Below are 27341 nucleotides of genomic sequence, written 5' to 3'. Positions count from 1 at the left end.
GTCCCTGGTTTAAAAAAAAAAAAGTACCATCCTGGTGAGTGAAATTGATACTGGGGGAGGCTGTGCATGTGTGGGGGCAAGTGGTATATGGGACATCGCTACACTTCCCTCTCGATTTTGTTGTAAACCTAACCTGCTCTAAAAAATAAAGTCTTGGGGAAACAAAGACAAAGGAAATTCACAGAAGGGTGTTCTGGTTAATCTAAAGGACTGACTTAACTCTTATGATCATTGTGTGGCTTATACGTGCCCAAAATATATGGTATTTATATGCTTTTATTAGGGATATTCATAAATAATTTAAAATATTCTGGTGCCCAGATAGTCAGCAATCCTTACAAAGTCAGTTGAAACCAAAATGGAAGTCTAATGTTATAACTGAAATAAACTATCCTTTCTATGGTTAATCTTAGCAAAATTAGATTTATTCTGGTATTAAATTTAGTTTTACACAGACACAGAAGAAACATATATCCCCAGATAAATGTCCCTGATGTTCCTCCCGCAGGAGTTCCAGACCTTCAGAGAGCTGCCACAGCGAAACCCCAGTGGTATTCGCCGCTTCACGAAGACCATTAGAGGGAGAACTGAAATGATATTATCACTGTGCTGATGTAGAGCAGAAATTATACCTCGAATATATATAGCAAACGTTGCAGGGCCCAGGTAGTAATACGACTCGCAGTGGTAAACACTAAATAGAGTAACGGTAAATGGTAAATATCAGGGGTAAATATCAGAGAGCAAGCAGTATGAACCCAGAGCAGAAGCTCTTCTACACAATTACCTTCTGGGCTTGGACGCAAGCCTCAATTTTTTACTAGCAAATGATTATATTCCAGCCTAATACCAGAAACATTTTAAAGCAGCTTCTAATGTCCAAGAAATCAATATCTTCATATGTGAATAGGAAAATAATACGTAAGGTTCGTCTATGTCTCAAATTCTGCCTACAAAAGCCCGAGCAATATTTATGCAGCATATCTTACACCGAAAAATAACCAACAAATTGATTAATGTGTGACTTAGTAAAAAACAGATCCAGGGAGGTTGTTCACATAGAGAGGAGTAACATTGGCACTTTATGAAAAAATGGAGGCAGTTTAAAATCAGAAACATAAAAACGCAGGTGCCTCAGTATACTTGTTTAAGGTTTGCATTCAGTAAAAAAAATAACTTGTTCTGTTGGTGTACAATTCTACAAGTTTTAGATTTGTGAAACCAACACAACAATCTGGATACAGAACGATTTCATCACTGCCCAAAAGATCCCTTTATCCTGCCCTTTTGTAGTTAAATTCTGCCCCCATCCCTAACCCTTGCCAACTCTGCCTCTAGAGTTCTTTTTTGGGGGGGGGGGGGGGGGGGGGGCTCTGTTCCTATTTTATTTTATCCTCCCTCTCCACCCCAAGGGCACTCCTAACATGTTTAGGTGTGTCTTTAGATATGCATGTATCCTTGAGAGCTACATAGTGTTTTGTACACATGTGATTTTTATTTATTTTGTTTTTAAAGGGTATAATTCAGTGGTTTTTAATATATTCACAAAATTGTGCAACTATCGCCGCTATCTAATTCTAGAACATTTCATCCTCCTCCCCCAAAATCCTGTACCCATTAACAGCCACTTCCCGTTGTCCCCTCTACCCAGCCTCTGGCATCTAATAATCTACTTTCTGCCTCTAGCGTTCCTCCATGCTGAACATTTACTATAAGTGGAATCATACAATATGCATCTGGCTTTCTTTCACTCAGCATGATGTTTTCTAAGTCCATCCATGTTGTAGCATGGATTACTACTTCACTCCTTTTTATGAACAAATACTATTCCTCTGTATGGATATACCGTATTTTTTAGCCATTAATCTATTAATGGACGCTGGGCTGTTTCCACTTTGTGGCTATCATGAATAATGTTGCCATGAACACTCATGTACAAGTTTTTGTGTGGACATATGTTTTCATTTCTTTTGGGTAATTAGGAATGAAATTGCTGGGGCATATGGTAACTTGATAGTTAACTTTTTGAGGAGTTACCGTTTTCCAAAGGGACAGCACCATTTCACATTTTCACCAATATTGTGTGACAGTAACAACATGTCCATATCCCCTTCAACACTTGTCCAGCTTTTTCATTACAGCCATCCTAGTGAATGTGAAGTGTTATATTATTTTGGTTTATATTGGCATTTCCCTAATAAGTAATGATGTTGATATTCTTTTCATGTGCTTATTTGCCATCCATACTTCTTCTCTAGTGAAGTGTCTGTTCACATCTGTTGCCCCTTCTTTAATTGGTTTATCTTTTTATTGTTGTGTTTTCAGAGTTCTTTATGTGTTCTAGATTCAAGTTCCTTGTCAGAGACATGATTTGCAAATATTTTCTCCCACAGAAACATTCTGTAGGTTGTCCTTTCACTTTCTTGATGGTGTTCTTTGAAGCAGAAAAGCTTTAAATTTTGATGAAGTCCAATTTTTTCAAATGTTTCTTTTACAGGTTACACATTTTGGTGTTATATCTAAGAATTTTTTGCCTAGTCCCTGATGAGGAAGACTTTTCCATGTATTTTATGCTATATCTTTTCTAGTTTTACATTTTCTGTTTAGATCTCTGATCCCTTTTCAGTTAGTTTTTATCTAAGGGGTGAGGTCTAGGTTAACTTTTTTAGTCTTTTACATATTGATATCCAATTGTTCCAACACAATTTGTTGAACAGATTATCCTTAATCCACTGAGTTGCCTTTGCACTTTTGTCAAAAATCAGTTGGCCGTATATGTGTGATTCTATTTCTGGACTCTATTCTGCTTCTTGATCTAAATGTTTATCTTTTTTTTTTAATATTATTTATTTATTTATTTGAGAGAGAGAATGAGAGAGAGAGAGCATGAGAGGGGGGAGGGTCAGAGGGAGAAGCAGACTCCCCGCCAAGCAGGGAGCCCAATGTGGGCCTCGATCCCGGGACTCCAGGATCATGACCTGAGCCAAAGGCAGTTGCTTAACCAACTGAGCCACCCAGGCGTCCCTAAATGTTTATCTTTATATAATACCCCACAGTCTTGATTATTGGAGCTTTCCCTTAAGTCTCAAAATCTAATAGTTAAGTCCTTCAAGATTGTTTTGGCCGTTCTACATAATTTGCATTTTTATATATATTTTACAGTCAATTTGTCCATTTCTACAAAAAACCTCCTGAGATTTTGTTTGGGATTTCATTGACTCTATAGATCAATTTGGGGATAATGGTGTATTAACAATATGAGTTTTCCAACTCATTTGAATGTGATTAATTTAGCACTTCTTTAAGTTCTCTCAGTAATGTTTTGTAGTTTCAACAGAGAGGTGTTATATTTTTGCTAAATCTCCCCTAAATAGTTTTATGCTTTTGTGATACTACCATAAATGGTATCTTTTAAATTTCATATTCTAATTGCTTATTGCTAGTATGTAGGAAGACAATCTTTATATATAGTATCTTTTATCTGGCAAGCTAGCTAAATTGACTTACTAGTTTTAATAGGCTTTATTATCTTTTTTGGTAGAATATTTGGGGTTTTCTGCATGTATAATCATGTCACCTGTGAATAAAGGCCATTTACTTCTTCTTGTCCACTCTGCGTACCTTTTTTCCTTTTTCTTTATTCTACTGACCAGTACAATGTTGAGTTAAAGTGACAAAAACAGACATTCTTGCCTTGTTCCCGACTTTAGCCTTTGACCATTAAGCTTAATTTTAGTCATAGGTTTCTGTGGATAAGCATTGTTTTTAATTCTCTCCTTCCAATCATGGAATGGTTTAACATAAGTATTTACATACATTTTGAAGTAGTCTAGATTTGGGACTAACTTCCCATCTTGCCCAGGTTAAGTCACTCCTAACAGGGAACAGGCTTCGAATATGCGGAAACAAGACCAGACTCTGGCAAGCAACTGCTTCCTGGGGTTCAGAAGCAGTGGCCTCGAAGATCTAGTGAATACACAGTATTTCAGAGGGGTAAATAAAGGAAGAGTTGGAAAGAAAATTACTGACTGTCTACTCTCTGTCAGACCCTGTGTGACGCCTCTTATGTGAGTCACCTCCATTTCTGCTCTTCTTATCTCTACAGAGACAGAATTTTTAAATAATTCTATTCCTCCATCTTCAGCAGGGTAAGAGCAAAGTGCTGCGAGGCAACCAAAGCTTTTCTAATCTTACTGTGCTGGATGGGCTCCCAGGCTTTCACTGTCACTGCAATGACCCGAATACGATACAGGAAGCTGGTTCTTCACGCCAGAGGAAAACAACTGATTTCCTCTCTTTCTGAGATTTTTGACCTGAAAAAAAGTGTCATTTGTTACCACCACATAATATGAATTTATATTCTCAGAGAAGTACTTATATATAGCTTGTATATAGTCTACTCACAAGGTTCCCCCAAACTAGATGTTAGATTTCCATGGTATTTCCCAGGGATACACTCGGAAAACTTAGAATTTTATATATATATATACATTTTTGAGGCGGGGAGAGGCCTTAGGCTCTTTCTCCCCTACCTAATCATTTTCAGGTGAGGAGCTAGGGTTCGGGTAGATTAAGGGGCCTTTCCAGGCTTGCACAGCTAGTTACTGAAAAACCCTGGACTAGAATTGTTCTAGAAACTCACATGACTGGCATTTTCACCAGGACTAGCATAAGTACTAAATCCACTTACGTCATAATTAACTGGTCTATCATGGTTTCTCATCATCGGCCACTCAAATTTCTCAGTTCCAAATATGTTGACATCTCATCTAGTTATTCATAATTATTATTAAATTACATTTTAGGCACACCCCTCTTCCCTTAAATGCATAAAAGATAAAGAAAATACTGTGACAAATTTTGTGGATAAAATGGAAAGGCATTCATGCAGAACAATAGATTTTTTTGAAAGGCTTTGTGACATTTTGAACAAATAGGCTACGTGGAATGTAATCCAACTTTCTTCTCTCTATACGTAAGCATTCATTCAGACTGGATAATGAAGCCATAGAAAAATGGGTGCTCTACCAAAATTCTCTCCTTCGGACTTTTGATAATATGTCTCTCAAATTTCAATTATTTTAGAAGAGGAAGCAATGTTTAATCTTTACATATAATTCAGTCTGTTAGGGGAAAAAAAGAAACTATACCTTTTTCCATTTGAGAAAGACATTTCCATTTGAGAAAGATGGGGAAAATTCAGTCTGTTAGGGGAAAAAAAGAAACTATACCTTTTTCCAGTTGAGAAAGACATTTCCATTTGAGAAAGATGTTTGGGGATCAAAAAATAATAATAAAGAAAAAAATAGATTCCCACCAAGGAATAGAAATTAAGAGCCCACCCAGCTGTTCAGATTCATACCGTGGTTAACAGGGAGTTTACTGCCACCAAGTGGTTTGCTAAATCCATTTAATTCTACAAGTGTTTCTTAAATTCTCCCGAAATATCAGTATGTTTCAAAGCATCTGTTTTCAGTTTAAATGAAAATATGAAACCTGAGACAGAGACAACTGAAAATTTTTCCTAAATTGGAAAACTAACAAGTCCTTAATTGCCAAAAGAAAACGTGGTGAATATTTGCATTTGCTAAACTTCTATCATTGAAACAGCCAGAAAACAGGTGATGTAAATGCATTTACTCAACACACGGGAAGGCTGATATGTGTCGCTGCTGATAACCAAAGGGAAAATTCTTTGAAACAACCAATGCTTAATGAGAAATTTTAAATTGTTTGAATGGGGTCTAATTTCCAATAAATGTATGATGAAGTTGGTTCTGGTCCCATGCCCCCTACCCCAACCCTCCACTTTTGGGAGATTTCTGAGGACTCTTTAGGGAGTGAGGCTTGCAAAAGAGTAGGAGATTCTACTCACGTCATAATGCCTATTTGCGTACCACAGAAACTTGCTCAAAAGTGGACATTGAAAACAGAGCTCTTATAAAAGAAAGCGTCCTCTTCCTGTTACAGTGTTCCCATCACCACACCCAAATGTCAACAGAGAGCTGATATCAGGGCCAAGTACAGTACAATGGTGTGCATTTGGTAGAGTAAATACTAAAGGTGAATATTTAAGGAAGAAATAACTCCAGCCTCCTCGCATCACCATGGCAACCAGAGGTATCTTATTCAAGCAGGTCAGCCAGCCACTGTGATCTTTGGCCTTGGCTCACAATATTCTAGAGAGTCTTCCCTAATCTCTTTTAGCTTTTAGCATCTTGTTCAATGTAGCCTGATATCAAGCACTAACCAATGGGGCAAATGATGATTAAGCATCACTTACTAAGGCTGTGTTCCTCAGTGGGACAAAAGACCACCTACATCAAAATCACTAGGGGTGCTTATTAAGAATGCCAATTCTAGGACACCCCCCACCCCAGGCCTACTGAAACTCTTCCAGACTCTGCATTTTAGCAACCACTGCACGTGATTCTTATGCCCTCAAATTTGGGGATTACTGACCTAGGGGAAAGGTCATAAAGCAGTGGTTCCCAAACTCTGCTACACAATAGGATAATCTAGAGATCCCTTTAAAAATATCAATGCTTATCTCCTACTCCAGCTATTCCAGTTAATTGGTAGGGGTGTGATCTGGTCATTAGAATCTTTAAAAACTCTCCAGGTGATTCTAATATATAAGAACACTGGCGAACCTATCAGAGCAGATTCTAGATCATCACCTGATAACTATTTAACAGACAAGACAATAGAAGATGCCAAATGGTACTAACATCGCCTAATCCTGGAGTGGTTTTCACTCTAAGCAGCTTCTGCCATTTCACCAGGAGCCCCTGATAGTTCCAGCACTCTTCACACAAGTTTTGAGACCTTTATTGTGTTGCCCTCAGTTTCATGTGACTTTCAAAAAGGATCTGGGACATTCTTCTCTGAGACTCGTGTGGGCTAACATGGGCCCATGGTTATTTGAACCGGCTGTAACCTGAGGTGGTATCCACCTGCGCAGCTGTTCAACCGTTTTGATTTTAGCCATTCATTTGACAAATATTGGCTAATTAATTCAGACTTTGCTCATGAATGTGAAAAAACAACCTGTGGACTTGATAACCTATGTCACATGATTTTCAGCCCAGAGGATGTTATTTTACTAATTTTTCTCTTTCTGAATTAATATGTCAACTCAGCCAAAATGTCGAACAGAATAATCCTATATAGGTGCGACTTAGATCCATAATTGTCTTCTGGTCTCCCAAAATTACTTATTACACAGTCCGAATAAATGCATCGGGGCGTCTTTAACAGTGCCTCATGCCTTCTCAGGTGGTCTGTGCCGTCAGGTAGCTGGGCTGTCTGCACTGTTAAGAAACCGCAGAGGGCTCATCTGAACTTTCCTGCATGTTTCCCCTCTTTTAACATTTAAATAACTCCAAAAAAACTACTCTCCTGGGAAGCTCACCTCATCTCCCTAAAATGGATATTTCAAACGGCTCCTGTTATTTCTTACCTAAATATTCACCTTTAGTAATTACTCTTCAAAATGCACACCCAGTCCTGTACTTGGCCTTCATGTCAGCTGAGTGGATTCTGAACTAACAGTCTGCCTTGTAGGCCTCCTCACCTTGACTTTGCGTAAGTGAAGCTTCTTCCCAGGGTAGTGACACTATTTGTTACTGACGTTATTTAACATTTAGGGCAGCACTATTGTGATTCGTGTTTAATGGTGATTATTATATTAAAAATCTATTATGGTGTCAGATATGAGGGAAAATCATTCTGATGTCTAACCTCAATTTTTTTTTTTTTGTAGAACAGTTTGAACTGTGAAAGGCTATTACCTATTTGGGTTTTCAAAACTTTATATTCTTAATTTTAGAGAATAAGGGGGAAAAGAGATGATACTTAGTTTTAAGTGGTTACTTTTAAAAATTAAATGTAGTAATAGCCAAACAAAAATTGTATCTTCTGTGTGCCAGCACTTATGTGATCACCTAAAATCATCTAATGACTCTATTTTGTTATTATAATATTATATTGTTATAGGGAGATCAGAGTAAGAAGAGCCACCTTCTGCCCTCTGTGCAGATTAGCACTGATCCCAACCAAGTACATGAAGCTGTAAGCGAGACACTGTAGGGAGGGAGAGCTGAGGGGGACCTGGGAGTGGGACTGACTGACTGGAGTCATGAGTGCAATTTTTTTAAAAAAGATTTCTTTATTTATTTTAGAGAGAGGGGGCGCCTGGGTGGCTCAGTCGTTAAGCGTCTGCCTTTGGCTCAGGTCATGATCCCAGGGTCCTGGCATTGAGTCCCGCATTGAGCTCCTTGCTCAGCAGGGAGCCTGCTTCTCCCTCTCCCACTCCCCCTGCTTGTGTTCCCTCTATCACTGTGTCTCTCTCTGTCAAATAAATAAATAAAAGCTTTTAAAAAAATAAAAATATTTTAGAGAGAGTTGGGGGAAGGGCAGAGGGAGAAGAAGAGGTAGACAATCTCCAGCAGACTCCCCGCTGAGCACAGAGCCCGATGTGGGGCTCAATGGGGTGGGGTGGGCGTGGAGGCTCCATCCCAAGACCCTGAAATCATGACCTGAACCGAAACCAAGAGTCAGACTCTCAACTGACTGAGCCCCCCAGGCACCCCTGCAATTTTCAATCCTGGTGTTTGGGTCCCCGGGGCATCGGTGCAGGCAGTGGTTAAGAGCACGGAGTTGGAGCCCGGCACACCTAGGATCCAACCCATGCCCAGTCACTGAGGATCTGGGGGACTGTGGGCAAATTCTGTGATACCCCTAAGTCTCATTTTTGTTTTGTTTTTAATTGTTAAAAAGCCAAGCTATCGCTTATGTATTTGTTTCCTAGGGCTGCCATAACAAAATACTGCAGACTGGGTGACTTCACAGAAATTTATCTTCTCACCGTTCTGGATGCTAGAAGTCCAAGATTGAGGTTAGTTTCTCCTGAGACTTCTCTCCTTGGCTTGCAGGTGGCTGCTTTCTCACTGTGCCCACACACGGTCTTTCCTCTGTGTGTGTGCATCCCCGCTGTCTCTCTGTGTCCAAATTTCCCCTCCTTATAAGGACTCCAATCATGTTGGACTAGGGCCCACCCTAACAGCCTTATTTTAACTTCCCTACTTCTTAAAGACCCTCTCTCCAAATACAGTAACATTCTGAGGTACTGGGGATAAAGACTTCAACATATAAATTTGGGGGAGATACACGTCAGCCCATAACAGCCTGTTTCATAATAGTGAGAATTTAAAGAAGTAATGCGCATAAATCACTTAGCAAGATATGTAGACGTAAATGAGGAAACATCCTGGGACAATGGAAATGTTTTATGTCTTCACTTGGTGGTGTTACATGGGTCAAAACTCACTGAATTTTTCACTTAACATGTACATTTGATTCCTTGTATATTATACCCCAATAAAGCTAATTTAAAAATATTAAATTGCAGGGCGCCTGGGTGGTTCAGTCAGTTGGGTGTCTGCCTTCAGCTCAGGTCATGATCCCAGGTTTCTGGGATGAAGCCCCATGTTGGGCTCCCTGCTCGGTGGGGAGTCTGCTTCTCCCTCTCCTTCTGTCCCTCCCTCCCACTCATTCTTTCTCTCTCTCTCTCAAGTAAATAAATAAAAATCTTTTTAAAAATATTAAATTGCTACCTATCAACTTCTTCACCTCAATGATGTCCTTTGAAAACATTTTAAAACATTTAAACATCATTCAAGGTATAACAAAACCATTAGCCTCAACCATTGGTGACTAATTACCCCCAAAAGATTCCCAAGCCAAAATAGAATCCTCCTAGATTCTGGAGCTAAAAAGGTCTGTGACCGAAGTGTTTGCATCTGTCAATACTCCCATATAAAACTAATTTACCCAAAGAGGCATTTTTCCTGGGAGTATGTCATCCCCTCAAGGGAGTTTTAGAACTATAGTTTTCCATAAGGGAGCCGAGTTCTCAGCATTTAACTGATGTTAATGGCAGACCTCAAATATTTAAATTCATTGACTGTCTTAAGTGCCAGTTACTCTAACAGAGTTGGTATAAAGAGTCTTAAGAAGCTCCATTTGAAGTGAAAGTGAAAAATATTGAAATTTTCCCCTGCAGATTTTGAATATCATCCAAGTTAAATTATCATGAAGACAACAACAACATGTCCTGAGGGACTTCATTTTCAGCCTTGGCTTTCTAAGTCTGCATTTATCCTTGGGACATGGGGAGAATTTCGGAGTTAATGTCAGGAAAGACTTACGAAACTTTGGAGGTGGCATTCTGCTAACCATAAAATCAGCAGTAAAATGACCAGGTTTTTAAAAAATCTTCCTTTCAAAAACATGTCCCCAGTGCAGAATTGCTCCAGAATAGAATTTGGTGTGGAAACACATGGACTTCTACAGTGTTTTGCACATCGCCGAAAGGTGTTTGTTGTCCAAATGGATAAATATGTTGTTTGATTAGATGAATGAATCGGCAAGAAAGCAGCGTTAAGAGAAGTACAGATACCATTTTATTATAAATATGCAACTTTAAAACCAGGAATTGGCTGATATGCAGGAAGTAACCTCCCATGGGAAACCACTGAGACCTGCACCGCAAACAGGGCTTGGCAAATAACACATAGTGGTAAATGTTTGCAAACTGAATCATTAAATGTAAGGTGTGTGTGGGAAATATATTTTTTTCAATGTCTGTGATAGAAAACTGCCTTCTACTTGAAGTCACCTTGTGATAAGCTACTTCTGGCACGGAAGAACTAAAACTTAGAGTCAAGTTGTTTTCCCTCTACAGAGCTGCATCCTGCCGAGACAGGTGATTCATGAGCAGCGCTGCTGAGATCTCAGCCTGCAGACTGCCTGGGGGGCTTGTTAAATAAAGGGTCTGGTTCAGCAGGTCTGGGTGGGGCCGAGACTCTGCACGTCTAACAAGCTCCCAGGTGATGCCCAGATGGGGTCCATGGAACACACTTGGGGCAGCAAGGTTGTAGAGGAAGAGGGAGGTTGCCGGATAAACGGGCAGACTAAGCTTATGGGGTGATGGGAAACACTGGAGAAGACAAGTTATGTGACCACACAGGAGTCACCTAACTTGTCGGAATCCAAATGGTCTCGTGGGGAAAATGGGTATAATAATAATGATGATGATAGGAAGATAATAACACGTCATGGGATCCCTAGGAGAATTAATGGACCACTAATAATAAAAACGTAGGCGCACCCTCCGCACGTAGCCTTTGCGCCGCAGACACTCGCGGACGCACCGGTAAGCACAGGTCCCGTGCTGTGTGCAGGTCCGAGGAGTCCGCTCCTCGTCCCTCTTCGTGCCAAGGACGGTGCTCCCTACTGAGCAGGGGCTTGGGCCGCGTTTGCTCAGTCCAGTTCGTAGCAGAGCAATCGATGCCTCTAAAGACATTGGCACCTGGACGATGGCTCCCTGTGGCACCAACAGGAGAGAATCGCCACCGAGAAAGCGGTAACTCTGAGACCTTGGGGAACTTCAGGCTCTTCTGAGCCAGCAATGGGAGGCAGAACCAGCGCCTCCCAGTAAAAGTGATCTTTCCTATCCTTCAACACAGATTGTGTCCAAAATCACCTACCTTCTTCTTCTTCTTTTTTTTTTTTTTAAGATTTTATTTATTTATTTGACAGAGAGAGACACCCCGAGAGAGGGAACACAAGCAGGGGGAGCAGGAGAGGGAGAAGCAGGCAGGGCTCGATCCCAGGACTCTGGGATCATGACCTGAGCTGAAGGCAGACGCCCAGCAACTGAGCCACCCAGGTGCCCCCAAAATCACCTACCTTCAATACAAGACCAGGCCCATCGGGTTAGGTGGCTCAGCCGCTCTGGGGCACGGCCTGCGGGGGTATGATTAGTGCCCCAGAGACCCAAGTCATCCTCCCGATTCTCTGACTCCAGCCCCAGCCAGCCGTGTTGCCCTGGACGATGCTCTGCTGAGGGTGAGGTGAGGGTCTGGTGAACAACTCGTAGAGTCCCCAACAAGACTCCCCAGCAGCACAGCAGGAATGCAGGTAGAGGATCCTGAGAATGACCCGCCACTTCACTTAAATCTTACCGTCTTATTCTGGTGAGCAGTTGGACATGGGAATCTCTCAGCACCTTGAGAAAGCCTGGTTTCATCAACTTTCAGTGAAAATCCAGAATAAATCTTCACTAAAACAAATGATACTTTAAAAATCTTCTCAAAGTATTCAAACAAAGGGTTAATAAAGGTGTTCCCTCCTGCATACCCACCCTATTATCTGTAGGTCCCAGGAGAGAAATGAAGAAGCCATCCTCTTACTGAAGGATTCTATTGTCAACCTAGATGGTCATTGTTTCCATTCAATTCCACACAATAGTTTAAAATTTAACTCAATTTTATAAATTAATATTGCATAGATTCTCGTACTATAGGTTTTAATTCATTGCTGATGTTTTGTCAGTTTTCTTCTTGACAAAAATTACAAGCCTGGACTTCTCACACAATTCACAATTTCAATGGGTAGTCTTAGGCCAGGATCATCAACTAAGGGTCATTGATATATTCTTTATCACCTTGGGACAAAATCTATCAGGAAAACAGTAAGATTGTAGGTGCTACCACTTTTTACTCTCCAGCCTTTGTTGGGGAATTGGTTATGGTCTAAAATGTCTGAATTTAGCATAAGCTCAATTACTGATAGGCTGACACAACCTGCATCTTAATACCTTCAGAAGATCATGAAGTGTTGGGAGGATGTGCTCTTGGGACAGCATTTCTAGTGGCAAGAAATAGATTATTTTGAACCCTTTCCTTTTTTTTTTTCTTTAGTTGTTTCTAATGATTTAATACTACTTTTACCCTGGATCCACACCATCCTGCCAAGATTTTGAGACTTTTTTTTTTCAAGTAAGTTGTCTTCTCAAAGGGCCTGGCTGGCTCAGTCGGTAGAGCATGAGACTCTTGACCTTGGGGTCAAGAGTCACCCACATTAGGTGTAGAAATCACTTAAAAATAAAATCTTTAAAAAAGAGAGAGAGAGACAGTGAGAGAGAAAAGAAAAAAAAAAAGTAAGTTGTCTTCCCTAACTTGCTGATATAGCTCTGCGGAGACACAGAAGTCCTCTTAACACCCAAGGTTCTTTATGTTTTTGCCAGATAGAATGTCTCTAAAATCAAATTCATTGTCTTTGCCAAATGTCCTACAGCTTATATATAATGGCTTCTATCTAATTAATCAACTGGCTCATATCAACTGAATGATTCTATGCTACGAGTCAGCTACCTAGAGGTACAATTTGCATTTAATTAATCATGGAGGATTCACCAGGAAGCAAATAGATTTTTTCCAGCTTTATTGAGATGTAATGGACATATAACACTGTGTAAGTTTAAAAGGTACAACTTATTGATTTGATGCACTCATAAATTGCAAAATGATTACCACAATAGAATTAGCTAACACCTCCATCATGTCACATAATTACTATTTCTTTTCTCTGGGGAGAACATTTAAGATCTAGTCTCTTATAAACTCTCAAGTATGTAATACATTATTGTTAACTATATTCACAATGTTGTGCATTATATCCCCAGAACTTATTCATCTTCTGACTGGAAGACCAACATCTCCCCATTTCTCCCCCCACATCCAGCTCCTGGTACCTACCTTCTACTCTCAGTTTCTAGAAGTTCAGCTTTTTAGATTCTGCATGATATCACACAGTATTTGTCTTTCTCTGTCTCATTTATTTCACTTCTCATAATGCCATCGAGTTCCATCTGTGTTGTCACAAATGGCAGGATGTCCTTCTTTCCCATAGATGAGTCGTATTCCATATATATATATATATATCATATATATATATATATCACATTTTCTTTATCCATGATGGACACTTAGGTTGTTTCCATATCTTGGCTGCAATGAACATGGGGGTACAGGTATCTCCTCAAGAACCTGATTCCTTTCCTTTGGATATATGCCCAGAAGCAGGATTGCTGGGTCATATGGGGTTCTAGCAAATAGATATTTTAGTGAATTTTTCCATTTCTGTGATGAATGAATTCAATCCATGTTTAAATACTTTAACATAGTGCTCGCCATGCTTTATGATATATACTGTCAATCCTCACCAACCCGTTTGTGTGTTGAAGCAGAAACAGGTTTTCTGCAGAAAATATGGTACCTACTCATGCATATTCCTTAGCCCCCCCTAGGCTTGGCTCCTTTGTTGTTGCAAGAGGACCATCCCTCTGCCTGGTCTGGCTGGTCATCAAGCATGTAGAACTCCTGTTAACTTGCAACCAAGCCCAGATCCCCATATATCCTCACCAGAGAATTGAACCCTAGAACTCTCTGCTGCCCAATTCTCACACAAGTCCAGTCTTAAGAAATAAAGTATATGAAGACTCTGCCACCCACTGTTCCTGCACGTGTTCTAAATCTTACTCTTTTTTCAAGACAGATGGCTAGCAAACTGCACATAGGAACTCTCTGCTTTTGTCCTTCGTACATCTGCTTTTACTGACTTTGCCCTGTTTGGATTATGAGACTCTCAGGCTTGTCTCATAGCCAAGACGATCAGTTTCTTTAAGAAAAGGGTTGGTCCTCTTTGGATATCAAATCTTCCTTTGAGGGCTTAGCACAGCACATTGTATAAACCAGGTGCTCCATGCAGTATCTCAGCTTAATTCATTTTGCATTTCCGTTCTCTGTGGTGTGATATAAAAAGCACTTGACTGTGAACTGAGAGACTCAGGTTCTAGACCTCACCCTCCAAGATCCAGCAGCATGGGCTTGGGTGAGGACTTGTGTGTCCTTTCCTGGATCTGTTTCCAAATCTGAAAAATGAACATTATACTAAATGATCTTTAATATCTTTTTTAGTTTAATATTTTTGAGCATCTCCAACATCAACTAACCACCATTCAATACTTTAATAATTTAGGGGCACCTGGGTGGCTCAGTCGTTAAGTGTCTGCCTTCGGCTCAGGTCATGATCCCAGGGTCCTGGGATTGAGCCCCGCATCGGGCTCCCTGCTCAGCCCGGAGCCTGCTTCTCCCTCTCCCACTCCCCCTGCTTGTGTTCCCTCTCTAGCTGTCTCTCTCTCTCTGTCAAATAAATAAATAAAATCTTTAAAAATATACTTTAATAATTTAAATATCTGTTGTAATTAGTATTATAATTTCTCTACAAATAACAATGTTAATATTATTGCTTGAAAAAGCAGTTTACCTTCTTAATAAAACTGGGTAGTTTCAATTGTATTTGTTTTATAGAGGACGGGGCTGAATTTTAGTCTTGTAATATCAGCAATTCAAAATTAATGAGCTCCAAGTTCATGAGAAGTTACTATTTGAAAATGATTGAGATGTTTAATGACCTTGAAATTTACTTTAGTCCATTTTTTCTGTGTTTCTACATTCATTCTTCCTCTTGATAATTTTATATTGGTAATGGAAGTTGAAAATGGGCCAAAAATGCCATTTTTTGCCTCATTCATGTTTAAACAAGAACAGGTGCCCTATTTTTGAATCAATAATAAGATAGGTTCCATCTGAATAAACCACAAGGGTAAATTGTTGAGTTTTGCATTTCACATGGTTGATATTGTGGACAATTTTAAAGAAAGACAGCATATTAATACAACCAAATGTGGTCCTAAATCCAAAGGTCACACCTCCTTTGCCAGCCTTTCATGCCTTGACTGTGACTCTAGAATGCTATGAGATCTGTGAAGATAGTTGAAAGATTGACAAGTTCTCACTTCACCGCCACAGAAGATTTATTCTGGCCTCAGTGACACAGCAGTGCTCGCCCTTCCTCGACTTCCATTATTTGATATTCGTGTGTTGACTTCTGTAGAAGGCTGTAGATACACATGCCAGGCACAGAGATGCTACTAAAGAAAACCTGATTTGACTCATTCTTTGGCGGAAAAGAAACTCATTTCATGGTGATACCACTTTGTTCAGCACCCCAGCTTTCCAGGCACCTACATTAGAGCCTTCTCTTCCAACCTGGCCCGTCTGCGGCCTCCAATTCCTCTTTCACCTGAGAGCCTGTCATGCGTATGAGCAGAGCTGTCATGATACCCCTTGTAGGATCTCTTTTTTAAGCTAAACACCCCATTTCTTTTTACCTCTTCCTCATTTGCCCGAGTTGCCCTACATTTCCCCCTCCGCTCACAGTGTTTGTGTTACTTCTAGATTGTCCATTTTCTCCATTAAAATAAGGCACCTCGAATTAAACTATTTTCTCAAGCTCTGGTTCAGTAAATTCAGGGTAAAGTGAAATATTCACTTCCCTGGCTGCAGACCCTGTATTATTATTCTACCCCAAAATGGCTTTTGAGGGGGTTTGTGGTTCACATTGGAGACACAGTTAACTGCCACCTCTGGTGATTTTTTTCCCCCACAAACTTTTGTTAAACCAAGTCTCACCCCTCTGGCAGTTGCGTAGCCAATTTCTTAAACTTATGTCGAGGGATTCCCCTTTATCTGTATTTTATTTCATCTTCTTGACATTAGTCTGAAATTTTAAACTTTGGGGGACTTTTTTTTTTCTCTTTTTTTCTGATATTCATTGTATAAAAATCCTTTCTAGCTATTTTAATTGGGAAAATTTGATGTGAATATTTTCTGATTAAGTCATTGATAAAAGTGCTGAAGAGATCGATACTAGATAGATCAGTATATCCTTACCAAGTTCATCTCGATCTTAATCGAGATTCTTGGTATAATTTTTCAACCAGCTATGAATTTGCCCAAGTAATTATCATCCAGCTCACATTTCTTGTCTCATCTACAGGGTCATCAACAATACATTGTCAAATACTGTGCCGAAAGCATTCCCCTGATCGAGGCTAATGAACTCTACCAAAATGAGGCTGGAATGCCCTATTCTTATTGCTTCTACTGATGGTCATTTCTTGTCCTCAGTGACAACAAAATTATGGCTGTCAGAATCCCTCCCAGTGTTTTGTCTGTGACTGATATTATGTTCACTAGTCTGTTGTTTCTAGATCCATTTTTCCCCAAACTCTTTTAAATTAGAAAAAATATCAGCCATTAACAATTCTCTAAGAATTATGTTACACTGTAACAACATATTATCTAATATCCTTGTACCACTTTTCAAATATTTTTTTAATTTTTATTTATTTGACAGAGAGAGACACAGCGAGAGAGGGAACACAAGCAGAGGGAGAGGGAGACGCAGAGGGAGAAGCAGGCTTCCTGCTGAGCAGAGAGCCTGATGCAGGGCTTGATCCCAGGACCCCGGGATCATGACCTGAGCCAAAAGCAGATGCTTAACGACTGAGCCACCCAGGTGCCCCCCACTTTTCAAATATTTTATCACATTTAAATCTCACTAACATGCTTAGAAAGTCCATGTTAATAAGGATTGAGGATACATGGAGTAAAACATCTTAAAGATGATAGATTACACAGACTGAAAGTGGATTTTAAGGGAACACGAAAAAGGACTGATGGGTACAAAACATGGAAGTGGAATTCAGCAGAGAATTCTGGCCAAAGTAGAGAATTTGAGATGGAGATATTTAAAGATTGATTGATGGATTGATTGATTGATTAGAGAGAGAAAGAAAGAAAGCACGAGCAGGCAGGGGGGCACTGGGAGATGGAGAGAATCTCAAGCAGACTCCCCACTGAGCACAGAGCCTGACTGGGAGCTCAATCCCATGACCCTGAGATCATAACCTGAGCCAAAACCAAGAATCAGACACTTAGGGGCCCCTGGGTGGCTCAGTTGGTTAAGCATCTGCCTTCAGCTCAGGTCATGATCCCAGGGTCCTGGGATTGAGCTCCATGTTGGGCTCCATGCTCAGGGGGAAGCCTACTTCTCCCTCTCCCTCTGCCCCTCCCCCTGCTTGTGCTTTCTCTCTCTCAAAATAAATAAACAAAATCTTTAGGAAAAAAAAAAAGAATCCAACATTCAACCAACTGAGCCACCCAGGCCCCCTAAGATGGGGATATTTATAAAACAAGGTAAGAAGATGAACAGAAATTATACATAAAAATGGTAGTAAATCAACACTGGAGTCCAAATTTGACATTGACAGATAATAGAGGGCAAAGGTAGGTTTTTGAGGAGAGGAATTATGTAGGGAACCAGGGGCTGTTAAATACATTCTTGGTATCGTAGCTGTGTGTTTGAATTTGGGAAGAGGGTGGTAATAGATAAAATATGTTGTAGACGAAGATTCCACTTGACTTGGGGATGGGTTGAGTATGTGAAGTGGAAGGAAAAGAGAATTCAAAAATTAAGAACTTAGGACACAGAACCCAGAGGACTGAGAAGACACAGGGCCACTTAGAGCCATGGGAAAGGCAGGGAAAAGCAAGATTTTAGGTAGAAAGGAAATGAGATTAGCCTTCAACATTGGTTGTTTTTTTTTTTCAATTTCACAAGTAGTATGAAAAATATAATTGCAAGCTTGGAAAAAAGAAAACAAAATAAAAACTCATATCTGATCCACCACCTAAACACATAAATATTATCATTTTGGTATAATTCCTGCAAGAACTTTGTAGATGGTTCAGTTCACATGCTGTATTATTACATTATGTTATATATAGTATTACACTTATTTTCCATGTGGCTAGATGGAACTAAGCTATTTTAATAGTTTTTTAGTATTTATCAAATTAATTTATCATTACTTAATTAATGTTAATGAAGTAACTTAATAAACTTTAAAAAGTTAATTCCTTTGCTACTGGTCATTTAGATTCCTTTCAATTTGGGAAAAGGGGAGCAATGAACATACTTATGCCTATGGCTTTTCAAAAATATATCTTGAATTATTCTTTTTCTTAATATTTTTTACTTATTTATTAGAGTGAGAGAGAGAGTGAGGCAGAGGGAGAGGGAGAAGTGGACTCCCCACTGAGCAGGGAGCCCGATGTGGGACTCGATTCCAGGACCCTAGGATCATGACCTGAGCCGAAGGCAGACGCTTAACTGACTGAGCCACGCAGGCACCCCTTGAATTATTTCTTATGATGGATTCCTAGAAGTAGAACTCCAGGTCAACATATATATTTCATGTTTCTTAAGACATTTATTTAATTTGCTTCTAAAAGAGGGTACCAGCTTCCATTTCCATCAGCAGTGTTCAACACTTAAGTCTTGAATGTTAATGAGATATCTACACTGTAATGCCCTATAGGCCATTGAGAGTGAAGGAAATTGAATGTGGAAATATAGATTTAGGACTTTTTCAAATATAGATAATAAATATAATCTAACAGTCAATAGGGGAGTGAATAAAAATGGAGAATTTTGGAAGATGAACCTTAAAGCAGTTTTTTCTAACTGCCCATTTTACAGATGAGGTGCTCAGAATGAAATGGCTTGTCCACGGTTGAACATATAACAGGTAATGAGGGGAAAGGAAGGTCATGAAAGAGAACAACAAAAGTGCACTGCCACTTAAAGACTAAAGTTAGGGATGCCTGGGTGGCTCAGTTGGTTAAGCGTCCGCCTTTGGCTCACATCATGATCTCAGGGTCCTGGGATCGAGCCCCGCATTGGGCTCCCTGCTCAGCCCGGAGCCTGCTTCTCCCTCTCTTTCTGCCCCTCCCCCTCCTTGTGTGTGGTCTCTCTCTGACAAATAAATAAAGTTAAAGACTAAAACTTTGTCAAATGGAAGGTGACAGCACCAACAGTGTCCAAAAGCAGCAAAAAAACAAAAAAGAGAGATAGACTGTTGGATTTGGAAAGGGAGTAGTCTCTGCCTTACTAGTTCTCCTCTGATCATCCTTTAGCATGGAGAACTGGCTGTTACCCAGCTCCACAGACAGACTCTTAAACATTTACAAGCACATAAACATTGCCAATTGCCTAGTTCTGCCTCAGGTAATAGTCACCAGCAGTAAAAGAGAAAAAAACCAACATTTCTTTATGACTCTGGCCACCTATAACTTAATAGCCTCAGGTTTGTGAACTATTAAAAAAAAAAAACTAGGCTAGTTAACTTAATGGTACCTCCAATCAGATATTTTCTTTTTGTGCATTTTGGTATATGACTTCACCCAGCAGAATAGCAAAAAGAAAATTGGACCAATAAGATCTTAGTTTGCAGTATAGACCTAAAGGATCCAGAGTTAATTTCTCTTCTTCTACAAGAATGATCCTTTAGATTTTCAGACACTTAGGCCCCTTTAGGAGTGGGCAAGTCAAAATAAATGGCACTTCTGCCTTAAGGATTCCAGGCACAGGAAGAAGGTCAGCGTTCCCAGGAGTGTAGAAAATGAAAACAAACATGTCTGAAATCAGTAGGGGTCTAGGGGGCTGCAGTTACCTACCACATGGTTCTCTTTCATGTCTCTTGTCACCCCTCAACCCCCCAATTTCATGGACCCCTGACAGTGCTAAACCTCTGTGTTTGTGGCTTACAGCTCATGTCACCCTTCTCATTAACTTTTAACAATTCTTGGCATTTCCTCTTTAAAGTGTTATTTCTTTCTTGCTTAAATTGTCACTGGGTTGTGTTGATCACACTCTGCTGGGTGCTGAGAAAACCTCAGATTAGAAAAAAAACATTTGCTGGGTGGGTGGGTGGGGAGAATGCCAGATTAAATTATTCATTTCAACTGTATGTGCAAGATAAAGGAGTGAGCAAATACTGAAAAGTGTTTCTCATAAAAATGCCCATATTGATGACAGATGAGGGGGAAGGGACTGTTTTGCGGAGATCATAAAAGAAGAAATATCTTTGCTTTATTTTTTAAATTACTTTTAATTTAATAATAATTTAATTTTAATTTTTGGTGTGTTTTGAATTGCATGTTTGTAGAAAAATAGCTAGCATAACCCCAAATTCCCATTGGTCTTCAGCTTCCTAGAGAAGTGGTAACTTAAAGTCAGTTGGCTGTTAGGGAGATAACTCAAGATCCCACGTGCTTACCTCAGGGTCTAGAGAGAAAGGATTTCCAGAAGATGCTTCGGATACATGACAACGATGTCAGGACACTGGGCAAGTTTCCAGTGGTGGCAGCCAACAAACCCAACTCTCTTCATCAGCTGCTTCCCTCCTTAAGATACCACACCCTGTCCATCTGTAGAGTGGGTACGCATTAGTACATACCCTCTATTAAGTCAATGCCCATTTCTCCTCCAAGCTCTTGCTATCTGAGTCACAAGGAAAGTTTTCCAACTGTATCAGTTGTGCCAAGAAGAAAAATAACTTTCACGAATCCTTTACCTCCTTGAGAACTTTTATGGATCACTCTTTCTTCCTGGAGATAGAAAGCATGCCAGGCTGGGTGATTATAACCCACAAGAAGGGAGTGTTTCCTGTGTTGTTTCCTCCTCATGGCTCACTTCAAAGTTTTCTGATCCACGGAGAGGAGCCCCCACAGGATGCTGCCCCTCCATTTCCAGGGCTGATTCTGTGAGGTCATAACTAGCCAGAGACCCTGGGGTACAATAGACAGTATGGCTGGCAGGACTGTTCCCCAGGTCACATGCGTTCTGAATTAAAGATGTGCTATATATACTTTATCTTCTTTTCCTCCTGAATTCACAATGTCAGTAGAGAACCTGAATGGCCAGGCATGGTTCAGAACCCTCTAATTTGATGAATTAAATGGAAGATGACCTGCTTGATATTGAGAACTTAGAAATTATTTGACTATTCAAGTTACTTAAAAATCGGACTACTTAGACTTCTTAAAAATAATGCATTGCCTTTCCAGAGAATACAAAAATAAACATTTTAAAAATAAGGTACACATAAGGTATTTCCCTACTACAGTGGCTCCTGTTCATATATTCTATAAGTAGAGTTTAATCACTCTTGAGATTTAGAATCATGAGAGCAAGGAGAGAAAGCTGGCTCCTGAGAATACTTTCATCGAAGCAGAGTTGTGAGACTAAAGAGATCATTTGTTCTCATAGCACGCAAATGGTCAGTGAGGATTCCTTGTTACCTTTTAGGACTTCAGAATCTAAATCTGGCTCAGAAATAGAGAAACACGAGCAAAACACTTTAAGTGGAAAAAATATGATGTCTTTGTCTATTTAATCGCAAGAAAGTGGAAGAAGGTAAAATTAAAGGCCAGTAATTGAACTTGGAAACTATTGTTTAGTGTTATATTTTACTTTTGAAAGTCACAATGTGAGGAAATTGATTTTTTCTTTTTTTAAATTTTTTATTGTTATGTTAGTCACCATACATCACATCATTAGTTTTTGATGTAGTGTTCCATGATGCATTGTGCATAACACCCAGTGCTCCATTCAGTACGTGCCCTCTTTAATACCCATCACCAGGCTAACCCATCCCCCCACCCCCTCCCCTCTAGAACCCTCAGTTTGGAAGAATGAAGGGGAGGAAATTGATTTTAATATATCTTTTCAAGAAACAGTTTAGTTAAAGTTAAAACGATGCTTTTGAAATCTAAAGGTATTCACAGCTTTTTTTTTTTTTTAAGCACACCTTATCTGTGTGGATAGAGCTAGTGATAATAGGTGTAGTAAGATTGGAAGACATTTGGATTATGACAGGGCTGGATGCGATTTCTAACACATTTTTATTCACAAGCTAATGGTGTTATTTCTGAGAAAATGTTAATTTAATTATCACTCTGCATTCCCTTTTCATTTTTCTGATTGAATACTCAGTAGTAGCAAGTTGGCATAAAGTTACGAAAAATGTCCATACTCAGAGCATCTTTAAAAATATATATATGACTGTTGGCTTTATGTTGGATCACTTGCTTTGTCTAACCTTCAGAATTGAGCTAGGAAGTCAACAAAATTATTTGATCATGGTTGAACCTCAATAGTTTTAATTCATCCAATCCTACCAGCTCTCATGTAGAAGTGAAAAAAAATCTGATGACATGATCTAAGTTGTGGAAAATGTGTCATCTGAAATCTAAAAGCTTATAAAATCAGTGTTGTTATGGCATATTGAACCAGTGGATGTGGGTGGGACACGGCTCAGTGTGAGAAGCGGTACTCCCACAGGGCATAATTTAAAAAAAAAAAAAAAAATTAAAATAGACCTTTCCAGGGCAGCTGACTTGGGTTGTAGGAGCATGGTGTAAGTGTAAGTGGTGTCAGTGGTGGTTGCAGGTGTCCCCAGGACATGGCGTGGGGCCGTGGCTCACTGCCCCCGGGCTGCCGCTGGGGCCTGACCTTGTCCTGCCACAGGGTAATGGGAGAACTTGCGAGCAGAGCAATGTAGATGGGATTGCCAGGCACCTGGGTAAATCAGGGCTATTAAACATGCCTCACTTTAATGGTCTCGCAACTTCCCCTCAAAAGTGAATTAATGAACAGAGAAACCCTGAGGATGTGGTTAAAAACAACTATGAAAGTTAATAAGCTGCTGTTGATCCCAGCAGGACTGTGACCAGAAATGCATTAGCAGCAGGGGACGTGTTCTCTGATATGTGAGGGTCTGCACAAAAGAATCAAATGAGGACTGAAAGAGATTTAGTGTTGTCAAATGCTTATTCAGGTTGTTCAAAAGCCCTGGAGAACGGTGTGGGTCTTAGAAATAAACATGGTGACTTGGTAGACGAGAAGATAAGCTTGCTTTGTTGTTTGTGTGGTCCACACAGCCAGTTTGGGACATCTTGTGCAAAAAAAAGCCTAAGCAAGGAGTCATACATCCTAATGGCTACAAGCAGGTAATTTGAAACAAATGAAAAGCATATCCTTCATTTAATGGAGAGTCATTTTCTGCTAATTGTATCTATGTAAGGGGTGTGAGTCTTGAAATGTCAGATCTTCCAGTTTTTCAAGATAAATCAAAAGGCTGTAATTTTATGTAAAATTTCTCAATGGTTGCCACTAATGAAAAAATGTTACTTTGCTTTGTGGGCCAAACTAACCTGCTATTTTTAGCTGTGTGCAATCTCGGACCTAGGGGGTATGGGCATGATTCTGTCCTCCATGGAGAGACAGAACAGCAACACCTGTTCTACAAACTGGAAAGTTGACGAGCCTAGAGCACAGGGACGTGCCACAGTCCTGTGGCGGGATGAGGAGGAATAGTGCAGAGAGGAAGTGGCATTGATCTGGGGCCTGAAGCTCAGGTCGGATTTAGAGGGGGGTCAGTGAGGGGCGCGCATCCTGCCCGGGGGGGGGAAAGCACAGGCTGGTCATTGGGAGTAGCAGTTGGTCCAGTGGGCACCAGCCTTCTGCTGTGGAGATGTCCCCAGGAAAGAATCTGTCTGAGCATCCATACACATGCAAAACCTCCCACAGATGAATGGTGCAGTGTAGAGTAAAAGAAATAATGAAAATTTGCAACTATGAAAAAGCAAATTTAAATACTGCTGATCCTTACAGACCCTAGTGGAGCTGCCACTGCTCCAAAAGTAGTCACCCATTCTCATCTGGGGAGTCACTGGACTAAAAATAGAAGCCCCTCGTATATCTTAAAGCATAGCCTTTCCAATCAAATATATTGAGTCTTTCCTATCCTAAAGGCGTACTTGTTTAGGTCCAAATGCTTCCGGACAATCAGATGTCCCTTTTCAGCACACCCATTGGCCCTACCCTCTGGGCACAACATTACTCTGAGCCCTGCTTTAGGGCACATGAACTAGGTCCTCTCTAGGACTCCAGATGTGTATTTGCAAAGCCAGGTAAATCTTCATGATACAAAGCATGTACATGACTTTCATTCTATAGAGTTCATAAGGAAATATGGGTGCCTGTGGGGAGGAAGCTGCTTTCCTGGATGCTTTAGGTTTGTTAACCCGAGCATCACAATCTCTTTCCTTTTTCCTTCCTGAAACCTTAGTGTTGCCTTTAACAGGAAGGTGATGTTGTACCAAGGCCATTGAGTTCAGCATCAGCTGTTCTTCTAGTTAAACAATAAAAGAGATATGCATGTGGGGAAAAAAAAAAGATAACCAATATGCTTTTTCCATGTGCAGTAGGTTATCCATTCTTAAGATATTTGTTGGAAAATAAAACTCCAGGAATTTTAATAACTGAATTTAAAGTTAGTAAACATGGATAGGAACTGTAGGTGTTTTCCATGGTTAATGTTCACATAAATACAACCAAAGCATGTAAAATGTTTAGCACATCTAGCACAGTACCTGTTATACAGTAGGTGCTCAGTAAATAGTTCTCCCATTGCCCTCCCTCTCCCATTAGAATTGATTTTAGTCTTGGCTTTTTTTAACCTTTCATGCATTTTCTGGTTATTCTCTTTTGAACAGCAATTTGAGAAAGCTGAGGAAATCTATCAGATAGGAGAAAGGCAGTGTCTAGAAAGTTCAGACTTACACAACAACTACAGGGTTTTCTTAGTCAAGCCTGGTAAATGAGATTAAAAACTTAAGAGCACTGGGTGTTATATGCAAACAGTGAATCATGGAACACTACATCAAAAACTAATGATGTAATGTATGGTGATTAACGTAACATAATAAAATTAAATTAAATTAAAAAAATTAAAACATCAAACAGTTAAAAAAAAACAAAACTGTTCTGTTAAGATTAGATAATGCTGGTCAGGTCTTTCAAGAAAATGACAGTAACCACAATTATAACCCAGAAACAGACCTCACTGGGCTTGGCAGGAAGCTCACATTGTTGTTGTTTTATTAATACACTTTTTAAATTTATTTTTTATTTTGTTTTATTTTAAGTAGGCTTCATACCCAATGTGAGGTTTGAACTCTTGGCCCGGAGATTAAGAGTCCCATACTCTACCAACTGAGCCAGCCAGGTGCCGGTAGGAAGCTCACGTTGTTGACATCACACTGCACCTTGGGACTGTGACTTCTCTAAATCTTCAAGTTCAGCTCAGTAAAATGTGCCCGGGTGTTATAATCATATCTCTAAGGAAATTTCTGCAGGGTATGGGGAGTGGTCTTGATGATTTAGGAAGTAGTGGTTTGTTTTAGCACCATTTATCCAAATTTTTAAATCCACGATCTTACAACACACCTCAGCAGTGCTGCCGAACCTACATTTAAATCTAGTCACTGTACTTGGCCCTAGTTTTCCACAGAGGCTGCAAACCTTCAGCACTTTTTTCTCTTTTCTTATTTAATATGCCTTATAGAAGCAATATGGTAACAGAGTGCTCTTGCATGGCAGGCTTTCTATAACAATACTTACTGCATCTCATTTAATGTAAAATATATTCAGCTGGAATTCTACTTTTATATGATCTGTGCAGGGCTCCATATATTGTTGGCACATAATGAATATTTATTAATGATGAAAATAAAGATGTTGAATTTAATGCAAGAACATTATTTCATTCTCATTAATAGACTGGCTGCCTGTGGTAAAATTGAGCTTTAATTATTTTTTCAACATGACAAGTTCAAAGAAATTTTTTTCCTGATACATTTGAAGCTTTTCTGTTTTCTAGAACATAAATTATATTATAAATTAATTTTAAAATGACCTGAAATCTGGCTTTAGTATTGCACATAAAGTTACTAGATATTCTTACCTACTCATCTAAAAACAACATAATACGAATTAGGAGTTGAGAGTAGGATAATGCTCAGCAGATACTTGAAGACATTTACTATGGCTGAAAAAATTTATTTTGTGTTGCTCTAGATAGACTGAGTATCAAATTGAAACTGAATAGTAGATGCTAGAGACAAAAAATTCAGCTTAAAATAAAGAGACTTTCTAGTCTTCCTAGACTTTCTGTCACCAGTGATGGTATCTTCCTTACAAAGTATTAGGCATCTTGTCATGGAGCTGTTTCAGTCTAGGCCAGGTAACTGGATCAGTAATGTAATAAGAGATATTACTGAATTGGATGTTGAGCTGGTTAGGCAATTATTCTAGATTTCTATGATAATGAAAAGTTTTTCTAGGGCAAAATTTTCATAACATTGGATTTGGCAATGATTTCTTGAATATGACATTGAAGACACAAGCAACAAGACCAAAAAAACGGGCATATTGGACTTCACAAAAATTAAAACACTTTGTGCACCAAAAGGTACTGTCAACAGAGTAAAAGAACAACCCACAGAATGGAAGAAAATATTTGGAAATCATATAGCTGATGAGGGATTAATACCCAGAATATAGAGAGAGCTCCTAAAACTCAACAAGAGAAAGAAACAACCTGAGTCAAAATTGGGCAAAGGACTTGAATAGGCATTTCTCCATAGAAGATACAGAAATGGCCAATAAGCACATGAAAAGATGCTCGTATCATTGACCTTTAGGGAAATGCAAATCAAAACCACAATGAGATACCACCTCACACCTATCAGTAAGGCTGCTATTAAAAAAGAAAGAAAGAAAGAAAGAACTGTTGGTGAGGATGTGAAGAAATTGGAAATTTTATGCACCGTTGGATGGAATGGATGTAAAATGGCACAGCTGCTATAGTATGTATGCTATAGTATGGCAGTTCCTCA

The sequence above is a fragment of the Mirounga leonina genome, unplaced genomic scaffold, assembly GCF_011800145.1.
Source record: "Mirounga leonina isolate KUSES-001 unplaced genomic scaffold, KU_Mleo_1.0 Mir_201, whole genome shotgun sequence".
NCBI classification, from domain to species: Eukaryota; Metazoa; Chordata; class Mammalia; order Carnivora; family Phocidae; genus Mirounga; species Mirounga leonina.
The sequence above is the reverse complement of the archived record's forward strand: the minus strand, read 5'-3'. Positions refer to the sequence as shown.